This window comes from Lissotriton vulgaris, chromosome 1_1, assembly GCF_964263255.1.
Source record: "Lissotriton vulgaris chromosome 1_1, aLisVul1.2, whole genome shotgun sequence".
NCBI lineage: Eukaryota > Metazoa > Chordata > Amphibia > Caudata > Salamandridae > Lissotriton > Lissotriton vulgaris.
Window position 1 is genome coordinate 1,341,912,180 of NC_141685.1, and position 13,735 is coordinate 1,341,925,914.

Genomic DNA, 13,735 nt, shown 5'->3' on the forward strand with positions numbered 1-13,735 from the left:
CACTTCCTGCACCCCCTACTAATCCTTTTGGAATTCCGTTACAGCCGCCACCGACCCTACAGACAGATCATGCTCAAGCCTCCGCCTCAGGAGGTGCATCAGGGGGTTACAATTAAGCATGAGCGAATTTTGCGGATCTCGCGTTCACGAATTTTGCGGATTTGCGGATTCGCAATCCGCAAAATCCGCGAATTCCCGCGAATTTGCGGATTTTTTTTTTTTTTGTGTTCGCCCGTGTTTCTGCCAGTTCGCGAGGGTTTTGTACACTTTCGCAAATTGCGAACTTACCTGTCGGGTCGCAAGTTTCGCGAACTTGTTGTTTCTACGTGTCCAGCCTGTTTGGGACACTCTTCTTCATCACTGCCACTCTCTGTCACCACTGCCACTCTCTGACTACTCATGCCACCCTCTGGCCCACCCATGCCACCCTCTGTTTCATCACCACACCCTCTGGTTGTCCAGTGTACATTATTTTCGGCAAAGCAAAGCACACCTTCCCTGCCTCAAGTGACCTGAATTAATTTGGGGCTGATTAATGTGTCACAGAATATTTTTTTAGCTGGCACCTGCTTCCTTAGTGCGCCCTGATTAGTGATCTTTTGCACTTGCTAAGTGCTTTCATTGTTGCAAAATTAGTTACAACACCTGCCCTGCCCCAACTGACAATAATGAATTAGGGGCTGATTAATGGATTTTAACTTCCAGCCTGGCTCCTGCTTGTCTCCCTTAGCTGTAATTCAGGACCTTTGTGGCATATGTGTAACTATTCTGAGGTTCAGAGCAGGGTCACATAATAGTTTCAACTGGCAACTGAACTCTGGAGGGGCCCCTCAGGAAGCACTACAGGAAATGGCTACAAATGATGAGCCTGAACTTTTGAACCTGGTAAGTAGTTACTTTCAGTTTTGCTAAGATCGTATTTCTGCAATTTTGCACTTATTCGCGGGGCGCGAACTCACGCGAACTCACGCGAACAGTGCGAGCAAAATCCGCTGCTCGCGGATTTGCGGATTTTGCGGGAGATTCGCAAATCTCGCGGATTGCGGATTTCCCGAAAATCCGCAAAATCCGCGAGCGGAACGGATTTTCCGCCCATGCCTAGTTACAATACCCCGCCACCAGTACGCCGATTAACTATTAGAGAACTAGCAATGGAACGTACTCCGAAACCAGTCACAATTGAAAAGCTTAAAGAGTTTCTTACAGACTGTAGATATGACCCAATACCAGGCAAAGACGGTTGCATGATATTAGCCTCAATACGCATAAGACGTGCTGCAAACTTTTTGGTTTTATTTCCTGGAATGCAAGATTACCTAGACAGGATATATCATTTTGTTCAGACTGGGGAGGGTCAGGAATGTATTCACGAGGCCATGGCACATCAGAAAGTAGACACTCAAGGTGTACTATTAAGATTCCTCATAAACTGTTTCATAAGAGAACGAGACCGGCCTGGTGTAAATAAAGAAGAGATGGAGGTACTAACTACATGGGGTCAGAATATTGCGGACGGAAAACATGATAAAAAGACATGTATAGAGGCCATGTACAGGAAAATTCGTAAAGAAATAACAGTATTTCATGCAAAAGAGAAAGCTGAAAGGGAAGCAGAATCAGACGCGAATAAATCCTCAGAGGAAGAGGAGCCAGAAGATAGAGGAACAATAGCATATGTAGGTAAGGGTAGACCCTTTAATAAATCGATACGTCCAGAAAGCAAGAGACTTTTTCACTCTGCTATGTCAAACCCGAAGACTCCTGAACATCTATTTCAGGCTACCGATAAAATACTTCAAGAACGAATGGGGTACCATGTACTCAATTCCATGGATGAACAAGAATTAGCCAGGTCAGCAGTACAATGGGCTGACAATTCCGATAAATATAATGATGACGCAGTAGCGCAGACCTTTTTGAATCTTTCCCCAAACGAACAGCGACTAGCTAGTATGTACATGATACAACACCTCCTTATATTGTATAAGAGCCAACATTCTGATCCAGGTCCCTTACCTGATGTACTAATAGAGTTACTCATGAATAAATGGAGAGGCCTGGGTACCGATTTAATTAAGGTACATTTAGAACATCGACACAGATATAGTGCTTTCCTGAGTCCACAGTTTGTTTCAGCTCCACCCCCAAAAGAAAAATGTTTTACATAGACAGACAAAATCCTTTACGAGAAGTGCATCCAGTCAGGAATGATGATAACACCCTTAGACGTGTGTTTGTGTACACGCTCATAACTAAAATGGAATTATTGGAAATGAAGAAATTAGTGCCCAGTCACGATAAAGACCCCGCAGGTTTCCACCGTGAAATAAAAGACATGTTACTCATGGGAGATTATACCTATCCCGACATCATGAAAATATTGAAAGTATTACTGCCTGCCGGTATTTACGAGAAACTCAAAGAAAAAGAATGGGAGGTGGGAGAAACTAAGATAGATTGGGCTGCATTAGAAAATGAAGAAACGACTCGAACCCCAGGTCTAGGGCTTGGGGATAAAACTAAAGCATTACCAGGATTGTTAGTACAGGTTTTGCCACGTTTATTAGCAACTAAAAAGGAGGACTGGGATGCAATCTCAGCCTGTAAACAGAAACCCGATGAAGACACTAGTGATTTCTATTCCCGATTTGAGAAATGTTTTATTATTAATAGTGGCCTGAAAGCAAGTAGCGAGTCATATCCACATCTTTTTGTATCTAAATTAGTCGAGAATTCTCTGCCCCAAGTAAAGAATCGTGTACTGAAGGTCGAGAGCACATGGCAAGCAAACACGCCTTCCCAAATGTTACAAATGTTACAGTACCACCAGAACAGAATTAGGGAAGAACATGATCACGAACAAAGACGTATGAAAGACACGAAAATGAAAATGTTAGTAGCTCAGTCAGTTCCAGCTGACGGGCAGAAAAAGGGCATGACACAGTCCAATAATTCAGCAGCTCCTGTTAAAGGGACATGCAACTATTGTAAACAGCCAGGTCATTATGTAAACGAATGTGCAGTTTTAAAACACAACATATCTACAGGTAAAACTAAAGAGAGGCCGCGTCAACCTAGATAGGACCAGGTCCAACAACACGTGCCACAGAATGCACAGCCTATGCATGCTCCACAACAGACAGTACAGACCGTGGCAGTACCACAGCCACAACCGATTGCCGCAACACAACATGCAACTCAGCAGATGTACCAGTATGCACAAACTGATTATCCCGATTATCAGCGATACACATGAAACAGCCTAGAGAGGGAAGTTGGCTTGCCTCTTATTGAGGTTCCTGTAGATCAAGAGGGTCCTTACGTACATAGTCAAGTATTAGGGAAAGATAGAAAGTTTTTGATTGATACAGGGGCAAGCAGAACGACAATCAGTCACGACGAGGTTCCAGGGGCACCCCTCTCAGGCTCCCAGAATGTTTCCCTTGGATTTTCAGGCAAGCCTATTGTAAATGAAGTATCCAAACCAGTTCCCCTTGTAGTTGGTCCGTTGTCTCGCACTACAGATTTGTTGCTAACGAAATCATGTCCAGAAAACTTGTTAGGTATCAAGACATTGAAAGCTCTAGGAGCTGTGATATGCTGTTCTCCGGAAGGAGTAAGATTGTTTTTGCGTGACTTTAAGGGTCACTATGTGTTGAGAGATATTGATCCCAGATTACAGAATGTCCCTGCACATTTATGGGCACAAGGCCCCACTGATGTAGGTTGTATGCACATTACACCATATCGAGTCACACTCAAACCAGGAGTAGTATTACCACGAATCCGACAATACAAGTTACCCCCAGATGCTGTAGTGGCTTTACTGAAAATCATTGACGAGCTCATTGCACAAGGAGTGGTTGTAGAAACCGACTCAAATTTATGTAATTCCCCTATCATCCGATTCTTAAGCGCACTGATCCAAATGCACCTCCAGTTTATCGATTAGTGATCGATTTACGAGAATTGAATAAATGCATTGTACCACAATACCCTGTGGTCCCAGATATCTCCTCACTATTGACAGCTATTGATTCTGAGGCAACGTTCTTTACTGTAATTGATCTGAAGAACGCCTTCTTTAGTGTCCCCATTGATCCGGAAAGCCAATACCTTTTCGGATTCTGTTTAAATGGCCGAAGCTTCAAATTTGCACGCGCACCTCAAGGATTCACAGAAAGCCCCAGCATCTATAGCCAAGCACTGAAAAGACAACTTGACAGTATTCATATGCCTGACAACACTGCCCTACTTCAGTATGTCGATGATCTATTGATCACCGCCCGAAGTGAACCAGAATGTGAGCAAGCATCACTGACAGTCTTGTACTTCCTAGCTGACAAGGGACACAAGGTGCCTCCTTCGAAGCTGCAATTCTGTGTTCAGCAAGTGGTTTACCTTGGGCACTTGCTGTCCAAAGGGGGGAGACAGCTAACGCCTGACCGTATCCAGTTAATTGTAAACATGTCACAACCCAAGACACAAAAGGAGGTACGGGCTTTTATAGGCCTTACTTCTTACTGTAGACAATGGATTCCTCAGTATGCATTTCTAGCCAAGCCACTCATACAGTTGACAACCCAGGAGGCAGCGACATCGACTGTCCTCCCTTGGACTCAGGAACACACACAAGCTTTTGACGACTTGAAGAAAGCCTTATGTCAAGCACCAGTTTTAGCGACACCATGTTACAGCAAGCCTTTTACACTTTTTGTCACAGAACGCGAAGGTACTGCATTATCAGTACTCACCCAAGATCAAGCAGGTTCACACAAACCGTGTGCTTACTTTTCTAGTACATTAGATCCAGTAGCCCAGGCTCTGCCTGCGTGCTTGAAATCAGTAGCAGCGACAGCTCTAGCAATTAGACAGAGCGATTCCATAGTGTTAGGACACCAATTGACAGTACAAGTTCCACATTCCGTGGAAGTTCTTTTAAACCGTACACAGACTCAGCACTTGACTATAGCACGATTGACAGGTTATGAATTGACATTGTTTCAGCCACACATAGAAATCAGACGTTGCAATACATTGAACCCAGCTACACTTTTGCCACTAAGTGAGACAGACCCTTTGGCACATGATTCTGTTGAAGTCATTACCATTACGACAAAACCCAGACAAGACTTGACAGACACCGCATTACCAGACCCAGACCTGACACTTTATGTGGATGGTTCATGCATGAGAATAAGTACAGGAGAGTTAGTGGCCGCATATGCAGTAACAACAGAAACTGAAATCATAGAAACGAATCGTATTGACACCCTGTCAGCTCAAGCAGCAGAGCTCATCGCTCTGACTCAAGCCTGTATTCAAGCCAAGAATAAGAAAGTCAACATATACACAGATTCCCGTTATGCATTCGGAGTCGTACACAACTTCGGAGTACTCTGGCAAGAAAGAGGTTTTTTGACTTCTCACGGTGCCAAGATCCAGCACGGACCCCTCATTCAAGCTCTGTTAGAAGCAATACATTTGCCTACAGCCATAGCTATCATGAAGTGTAAGGCACATACGAAAGTCACAGATACCATTTCCCAGGGTAACGACCTGGCAGACCGAACAGCCAAGCATACAGCTCAGACTCAGACTCACATAACTGACCTGACAAAGACAATAGTCCCGACACCGACACATTGCATGACAGTTAAGGATCCCGCCCTAGATGTAATTGACATACAGACACATGCTACACCAGACGAAATCAAGAAATGGACTGAACTAGGAGGGATCCAAACAGAACAGGGATGGATGACGAAGGGAAAATCTACATGGTTTCTCCCCGACTCTATGGTTCAAGTTATCATTAACACAGTACATAGTCCAGCACATTTAGGAGAAAAAGCCATGTTAGACAGTATTCAAAACCTATGGTTCAATAAACATTTACGAGCAGCAGCAAAACAGAAAGTGCGTACTTGCATGATCTGTTGTCAGTTCAACCCAGGTAAAGGCATTCCCGTAGAGCAAGGTGGATTTCATCCTCCCGATCACCCTTTTGAAGTCCTCCAGATGGATTATATCCAGATGGAACGCTGTCGAGGATTCAAGTATCTCCTCGTAGTTGTATGCGCACTTTCCCGTTGGACAGAAGCATATCCAGTCCCAGATTACACTGCTCCGACCACTGCCAAGCGTGTACTCAGATAACGGCCAGCCATTCTCGTCCGAGCTTATGAAGCAGGTATCACTCCTGCTAGGTTATCAATGGAAGTTCCACTGTGTCCGACATCCCGAGGCAGCAGGTCTCGTGGAACGTCATAATCAGACCCTGAAAATTCGTCTTGCCAAGATCTGTAGAGAGAAAGGCGTCGACTGGATAGTAGCTTTACCAGTTGCACTCTTTTACATGAGAATGTGAGAATGATAGCACATTCAAGAACAGGGCTATCCCCGTATGAGGTGGTCTTCGGTAGGCCACCGAATATGTGGGGGACGCCTCTGCCGAGAAAAATTACCGATGTTGATTGTAATATGCTGACAGATTACCTTGCCTCCTTGATTTCTGCACTACAATCATGTCGTTCACAGGTTGCTGCAGCCTTTCCCGACAACACCGAGGTGAAGCCACACGAGATTGTTCCGGGGGACCTGGTGCTCGTGAGGAACTTCGACAGGAGGAGTCCGCTGGAGCCCCGTTGGCAGGCGCCGAAGCTCGTGTTATTGACTACAAGGACAGCGATAAAAGTGGAGGGCCGTAAGGGCTGGCTTCACTCGAGCACGTTAAGAAATGCCATGGACTGCCGCCAGACTTTGACTCCCAGCCCTGCCCTCCTCCAGAGACTGACACCAAACTCCCCCTGGTAGAGAAAACTCCTTCTCAGGAGTATAAATCAAAGTTGAGGTCTAGCAAGTCAGACAGTTTAATTGTTTAAGTCCTCCCCTAGGTGAATCGGTTAGACAAGTTTCTGACATGTACCCGTTAGACCCCAATAGAGAGAGAGATAGACAGAAACAGCTCAAGAAACGTGAATATTGTAAATCACTCCGTAGTCACTGTATTGTGACACTATTGGTTATGTTTTTTCTGAGTCTTATGATTATTGCTGCAAGTATATTGCTACACGTATATTTTCCTATTTTCACACGTGCACATTCTTCTTCAAATGACACTGTCGAGCACACTTTCAGTGAATTACCCCCTCACGAGTTATCTTACCGACTTGCGCTGCGCAACAATACATTCATTAGTATGTTACACCATTCCCATCAGACCAGCAATGCTACCAATTGTTGGATATGTGGCCGACTCCCTCCCTATCAGAAGTACAAGGGAGTTCTGCCCCTTTTCCCGTACCCGTTCACACACAATGGTTCCTGTGGTGCATGGTTTAGTTTGATTAATTCTTTAAATTCTGATTCCGTAGTTTACCAGGGCAACTGGGTATGGGGAAACCTGAACACAGTCTTGCATAAAGTATGTTTCCCTGACAAGGAGGGTCTTCCCCAAAGGACAGGAACCGATCTAGAAAACGAAGTATATGGATTAGGTAATTTTACACTTAACCTCATGATTCTGAATGTCCAGTCCGATACAAAACCAGACTTACCCGTTATGTCAGTATTACCAGTTAAAGGTGAATTATGTGTCAGAAAGAATGGTTCAGTACACCTAGGTCATAGTACATGTACTACTGTGATCGAATTCAGTGATAAAGGCAAGTCTACATTCAAGGCTTCCCGTCATTCCTATTTCATTTGTGGTCATACAGCATATATACGTTTACCTCTAGATTGGGATGGTACTTGTTACATTGCATTCCTTCTGCCACCTGTTTTCCTAGCCCCTCCTGATTATCATAGGGACTCCCATCTAGTACACAATAGATCCAAGAGAGATCTCCCGATTGTCGACTATACTGAAACGGCATGGGAGCAATACACAGACTTTAATAAAGGCTTCTTTCCCTACTTAGGTGCTGTCTTTAATAGTAAATTGATACGTAAATTAACCAGAACCCTTGAAGCAGTAGTGAATGAAACTACTTCCGCCCTAGGCAACTTAACAGAGGAACAGTCTGCTATGAGACTTGTCGTTCTTCAAAATCGTCTTGTTCTTGACGTCATCCTGGCCGATAGGGGCGGAGCTTGTAGAGTCATCAGATCGAGTTGCTGTGTTTTCATTCCAGAAAATGCACCATCAGTGTATAGAGCCATAACCCGTCTCCACAAGATTGCAAGTCAGATACACCAGAATCCAGGCACTTGGACTTGGTCCGGTTGGTTCTGGAGCGTGTTATCAGCCTGGGGATGGAAAGTCCTATCCTTCCTAGGAATAGCCCTTCTTATAGTATTCAGTTGTTGTTTATGTCTGCAATGTGGGCCAGCGATTTGCGGCTTGTGCGCCACATCATGTATTCCTCATTCAAGTTCACGTTCTAAATCCCGTCTGAAAAAAGAAGAGCAAATGATGTTACATGAACAGATTGATAGATTAATGAGGATTGATATATCATGAAGGGTCCGTAGGGGACAAGGAGGGAATGAGGTAATATGAATTTTTATGGTCAATTGTGTCCCCTAACGTAGACCCCAACGGCTCCATGTACGTGCTTCAAGTACATGTATGTTCCCTCCACAACCAGCTATGAAGACGCAAATACATTTGCGTCCAACGTTAACATGTCCTCTTTCAGATCCACCATGAATGGATCGACTATTCAGTTCCTAAGTATGCCGTGCCACCGTCTTTACATGGTGCACTTTCACGTTTTCCAGGCTCTGGCGAGCTAGGCCCTGATTTCTGCCATCGAGCCTTTTCTGCCTTCTGTCTCTGAAAGCTACAGCCTGGACCTGCATCTGCATCCCTGACCTGTGCCTTACTCCCTGCGCGGTGAGCGGTGCCTGGCTCGGCCTGCTTGCCTGCCAAAACTGTATTTTGCCTTCAAGTTATCTGCTCCGCTCCTCGAAAATACATTCCTGTGAGATTTAGGTAAACATTCCCCCAGCTGCAGAGCAAAGGGCCCGGCCTTTCTGTCTCCGTGCAAGTAATTCATTGCTCCCGTTACCATGGTAGGCCCATGGCCCCCTTGCTTTACACGTAGACACGTAGTCACATATGCACGCATTAGCAGTCAGTATAGAATAGCCTCTGCCCGAGAGACCTTTCCTTCTAGATAATACAGTTCTTCAAACACAAGATACCAGATATGATTTGGGATTAGGTTGCTCTGACACGCCAGACTTCTGTCTCCACATGTAATGCTAAATGTCAAGTCCCCTTCACCCTCCAGTTCCACGTCAATCACACGTCATGCTGCTGCGCGCGCATCTCTGCCATATATTTCTGCTGACACTGCAGGATTCTTCTATGGATCCACCCACCTGTGACATTTTCCTCTGACGTTTCTAGCACACACCTCCGTGTCCGCCCTCGTGCACGCCTTCTGTTACGCACATGTGTTCTTATCTCGTTTCTCTCAGCTGTTACGCCTTCTGCATCCATCACCACTGTATGCATTGACTATATATATTGTAATCTGTTAATAAAGCATTGTCTATCCCTTCCTGAACCCTCGTGGTGATGGAACATGATACCTGGTTCGAACCAATTCCATTTTATGGAATAAAACCCTTATAAACTCAGATGCCACGGACTCTGCCTCTCATTTTCGATTGAGTTATTTTATTGAACTTTACCGCATAGAAATTCCGCAGGTAGATTTTTATTTACCACAGTACTTTCGCTTCTTTCTTAAAATAATGCTGAATGGCTATTGGCTCCTACAGACCGCGTGTCACATGTGCCTTTGCATGCCAATGTATAGCCATGAAGTAATTTTATTTTGCTGTGGTCGTAGTACAGGGGGACCGCAGCAGCAGCAGAAAGGGTGCCAGAGAAGGGGAAAAGGGAGGAATGCACTGTATCGCCTTAAATGCAGCGCATTTCTGCCCTTTTGCTGTCATGCAGCGCAGCGAGGTATCTTGCTCCGCTGTGCTGCATGACTTTCCGTAAATCTACCTGTGTGTGGAACTGAGAACCACTCCTCAGACTTGGGATGCCCAACAATTCGAGATGGGATGTACCAAAAGACCAAGCAGACTAATGGAGTCAGTGCACAGTCTTCTGAAGACATGTTTTTGAAGTTTTACATGAACTATTTCATTCTGTCATTCTTTCTGACACGGAAAAATAAACCTATGACTGGACACCAATGCAAGTGTTTTTATTATTATTTGAGGGTATCACAACCTGACCAAACTATTTTGCAAGGTCCGCAGAATAATCTCCAACTAGTAAAGCTCAGAGTTAACTCTGGTTAAAATACAAAATGAAACCTAGACCTGTGCAGTGCTTACCATTCTATTAGAGCTCTCTTAGATGGAATATTCCACGCCTGTTATAAAAGAAACTCTTGCTTAGCATTCTGTAACAGAACGCTTGCTTAGAGTGAGGAGTCATCATTCATGCCTTATACTTAAGGCTCCCTGTTTTCCGTTTTTACTGATTTTTACAGATAAATATATATTTTATATATTTTCTTGTCTGTATTTACTTTTAAATGTCGATAAAAAACAGATATTGTGTGCCTTTCGAGTGACTCTAAATACACTTTGCCATGCCGGCCATGCCAATAACTGTGTGGATTAATAGTTAAGGGGGTTTAAAAAAAGGAATTTTAGTAAAGAGGCTTAAACATCAGTAGATATGCACAAGGCTGATACTGAAATTGGCATATTTTCATATAAATGCTTTGATTTATCCTCTGCTGGTGGTCATATCACTCAAACCTGGCATGCATTGAAGCATGACTGCATATCTATTGGTTAAATAAATGTGGAAATATATTAGTTGTAGCTTTATTTTTTTCACAAAACCCATAATAAGTATGGATAAATATAAAGTTGACAAAAAATAAATATGGATGGATACAGACGGAAATGTCAAAAAAATAAATACCATAAAACCGAGAGCCCCACTTATACTTTAGAATGTGATCAGCTTCCTGTTCAAGTTCTCTTCTGATGGAGGCTGTCTCTGTTATCTCGCAGATTGCCGACGCTGGATTTTTCACGTCAGGTTACGACATGGTCACGCTAATTTACATTGTTTTGAATTATTGGCATCCCCTTATATGAGACCTGCGTCGGTCTGAAAGTGAAGCTCAGGGGAAAGAGGGTGCGGCTGTGGCTTCCAGTTGACGTGTGATCTTGTTGAACTTGTCCACATCCTGTCTCAGTTCAGTGTCCCTCGTCTTGTTTATATCTGTTTCCTACAGGGCTCGTCCTCTCGAGATGAATGGCCTTCTCGTGCATGGGCTAGTGTTTATCTGTCTGTCTGTCTCCAGTGCAGCAGGCTCCTCTGCCCTGGCTGCGGAAGGGAGGCTCCAGGCATTCCTCGCTTCAAGTTACAAACTCTCTGAAGGAGACCTGAAGTCCATGTACATAGCATTGTTACCCCTGGTCCTTGAAGGACGTGAGGACAATTGAGAACTCATAATATTCATATCATGTATGATACACAATAAATGACACTGGCACCTCATTTGTGGATATGCCGCAACTTCATTTATCACACCGGTTGGGTTAGCTCACCAGTGATCCAGGTGCCAACGATGAGTCCTTTAAACAGTTGACACCCATCCTGAGAAAGCTAGAGTCATTTTGTTGGTGGTATCAACACTAATGAGACTTGGGGGCATATTACCAACAACTAGCAATAATTATCGCTATGTTGGCTTAGCGGGAATATTCCTATCACCGCCCTGCACCTGTTTTTATCACTGAAATACCTAGCTATTATCAAGGTTTATCTCAGAAGCGATAAAAAACTGGCGAAATGCGTGAATATCGCTGTCAATACAGCGATATTCAGGCATTACCGTGACAATGCTCTTAGCCATGTTATCCACCTCTCATTGGAGAACATGGCTAAGAACTGGTCAGGGCAGGCGTTAGCTTTTGGAGATATTCGCCCTTAGCGCAAATATTTCCAAAACTACGCCTGTGTTGATCATAGGCGATAGCGATTGCAGCGACTGTTTTTAGTCGCTGACATTTTGGCACGCCCACTTTGCATGTCATTAGCAATAATTATCGCTGGCATGCAAAGCAGCCCCAAAATGCCCGCTATCGTCTACAAGCTGTCACTAACTGGTGTTAGCGACAGCTTGGGAATAGGGCGATAAAATTATCGCTGCTTTAGCGGGAAAAAAGTCCAGCTAAAGCGGCGATAATGGCCCTTGGTAATATGCCCTAGATTCTTTACAGCTCATTCACTTAGAATGGTTTTCCACCGTACTCTTTTCTTTTGCGTCATGCCCCTGAAAAAGTCAGAGCGTGACCCTGGCCAGTCTCCACAGTTGCTCAGGATTTCAACTGTCCCTTGAGAGATTAAGGGGCGCCGTCTCATCATCCAATACCCCGCACTAATGACTCCCGGTGACTCAAGGAATACCCTTTGGCTCCAAGATCCACATCTTACACATAATAACATCAGTGATTTGTTAACAAAATGCAATCGGAGCACTACAAAGCAGTGTTCGATTTCCTCCAAAGATTGCGATGGCCACCCTATTTTGATAATGAAGTTTTAACAGAAAAAACTTTAATACTTTTATCACACGTTGCTATCACAAAACACAGTACAAAATAACATCAGGCATTCATTGACTACCACTGACTCAACATAGAAATTCCAATGTTACTGGCGTCACTGCTACAAAATCAAATTCAGCATTTGCCGGCTGCCCAGGGTCCACGCAGGGGACCCCCTAACAGGGCGGCCGTTTTAGTGCCACAAGAGGGCACAGGAAGCAGCCTTCTAGTATTTCGGACCCTCAGGGGTCCGGTGGCAGCGTCACTTCTGGTCAGTGGTGGGCGGGGAGGAGGTATATATACCTTTCCCTGCCCACTGAGCTCCCTCTTTGTTCTTTTACACAAACCCTGACGCCGTTTCCCACCCTACCACATACCCAGCGTGAAGCAGGGCATGGTGTTTTTTTTTGTCTAATGTATTCTTTTGTGTTGCAGGCGGAGTTACAGGGCGATCCAGATACTGTAAGGTACATATGGGTACCCTCAGGGCCGGACTGGGAACCAAAACCGGCCCTGGCACAGTGCGGCTCCGTCCCCCCCCCAATCGGGGGGGGGGGGGGTTGGTGGTGCCGCCGAGCGCTTTGCTAGGGTCAGTTTTCGGACGATTTTGTTGCAGGGCCCTGTAACAAAATCGGCCCCCAGGGGCTCAAAACCGGCCCCCACCCTTACGGCCCACTGGGGGATTGCCCGGTGCCTGCAATGGCCAGTCCGGGCCTGGGTACCCTCTGCAGGAGCACAACAATGGTGCAAAGGCCAAATATCCACAGGGAGGTCCTCCGGTTGGACCCTGGAAGAGCCACGACGCCCTGTTAGTCCTACGGGCGGTTGTGGACCTGAGCAACCGGGGGTTGCCTGGCAGGCTCCGCCCCCCTATGGGGCGTGAGCAAAGGGGTGGGCTGTTGGCCCACTGGTGGGAAGGGTCTTCCCTCCCCCAGAATATGGGAAACACCGTTGGGCAGGGCCCCGGTGTAATTTGGCTCATCAGTTAGCAGGCGGCGAGGGGCTGCCTACCTTGGGATCGCTCATAAGCTAACCCACCAATCTTGGCATCTTGGTAATGCTAATGAACCTGCAGCAATGTTTCTCCACAAAGAAGGTGTCTTGTCTGGTTATTTCTCTATGATATTGCTGCATGGATGGATGGTGAATGTTGCTGATGTTGGCACTAACCACAATTGCCAGATTTCCA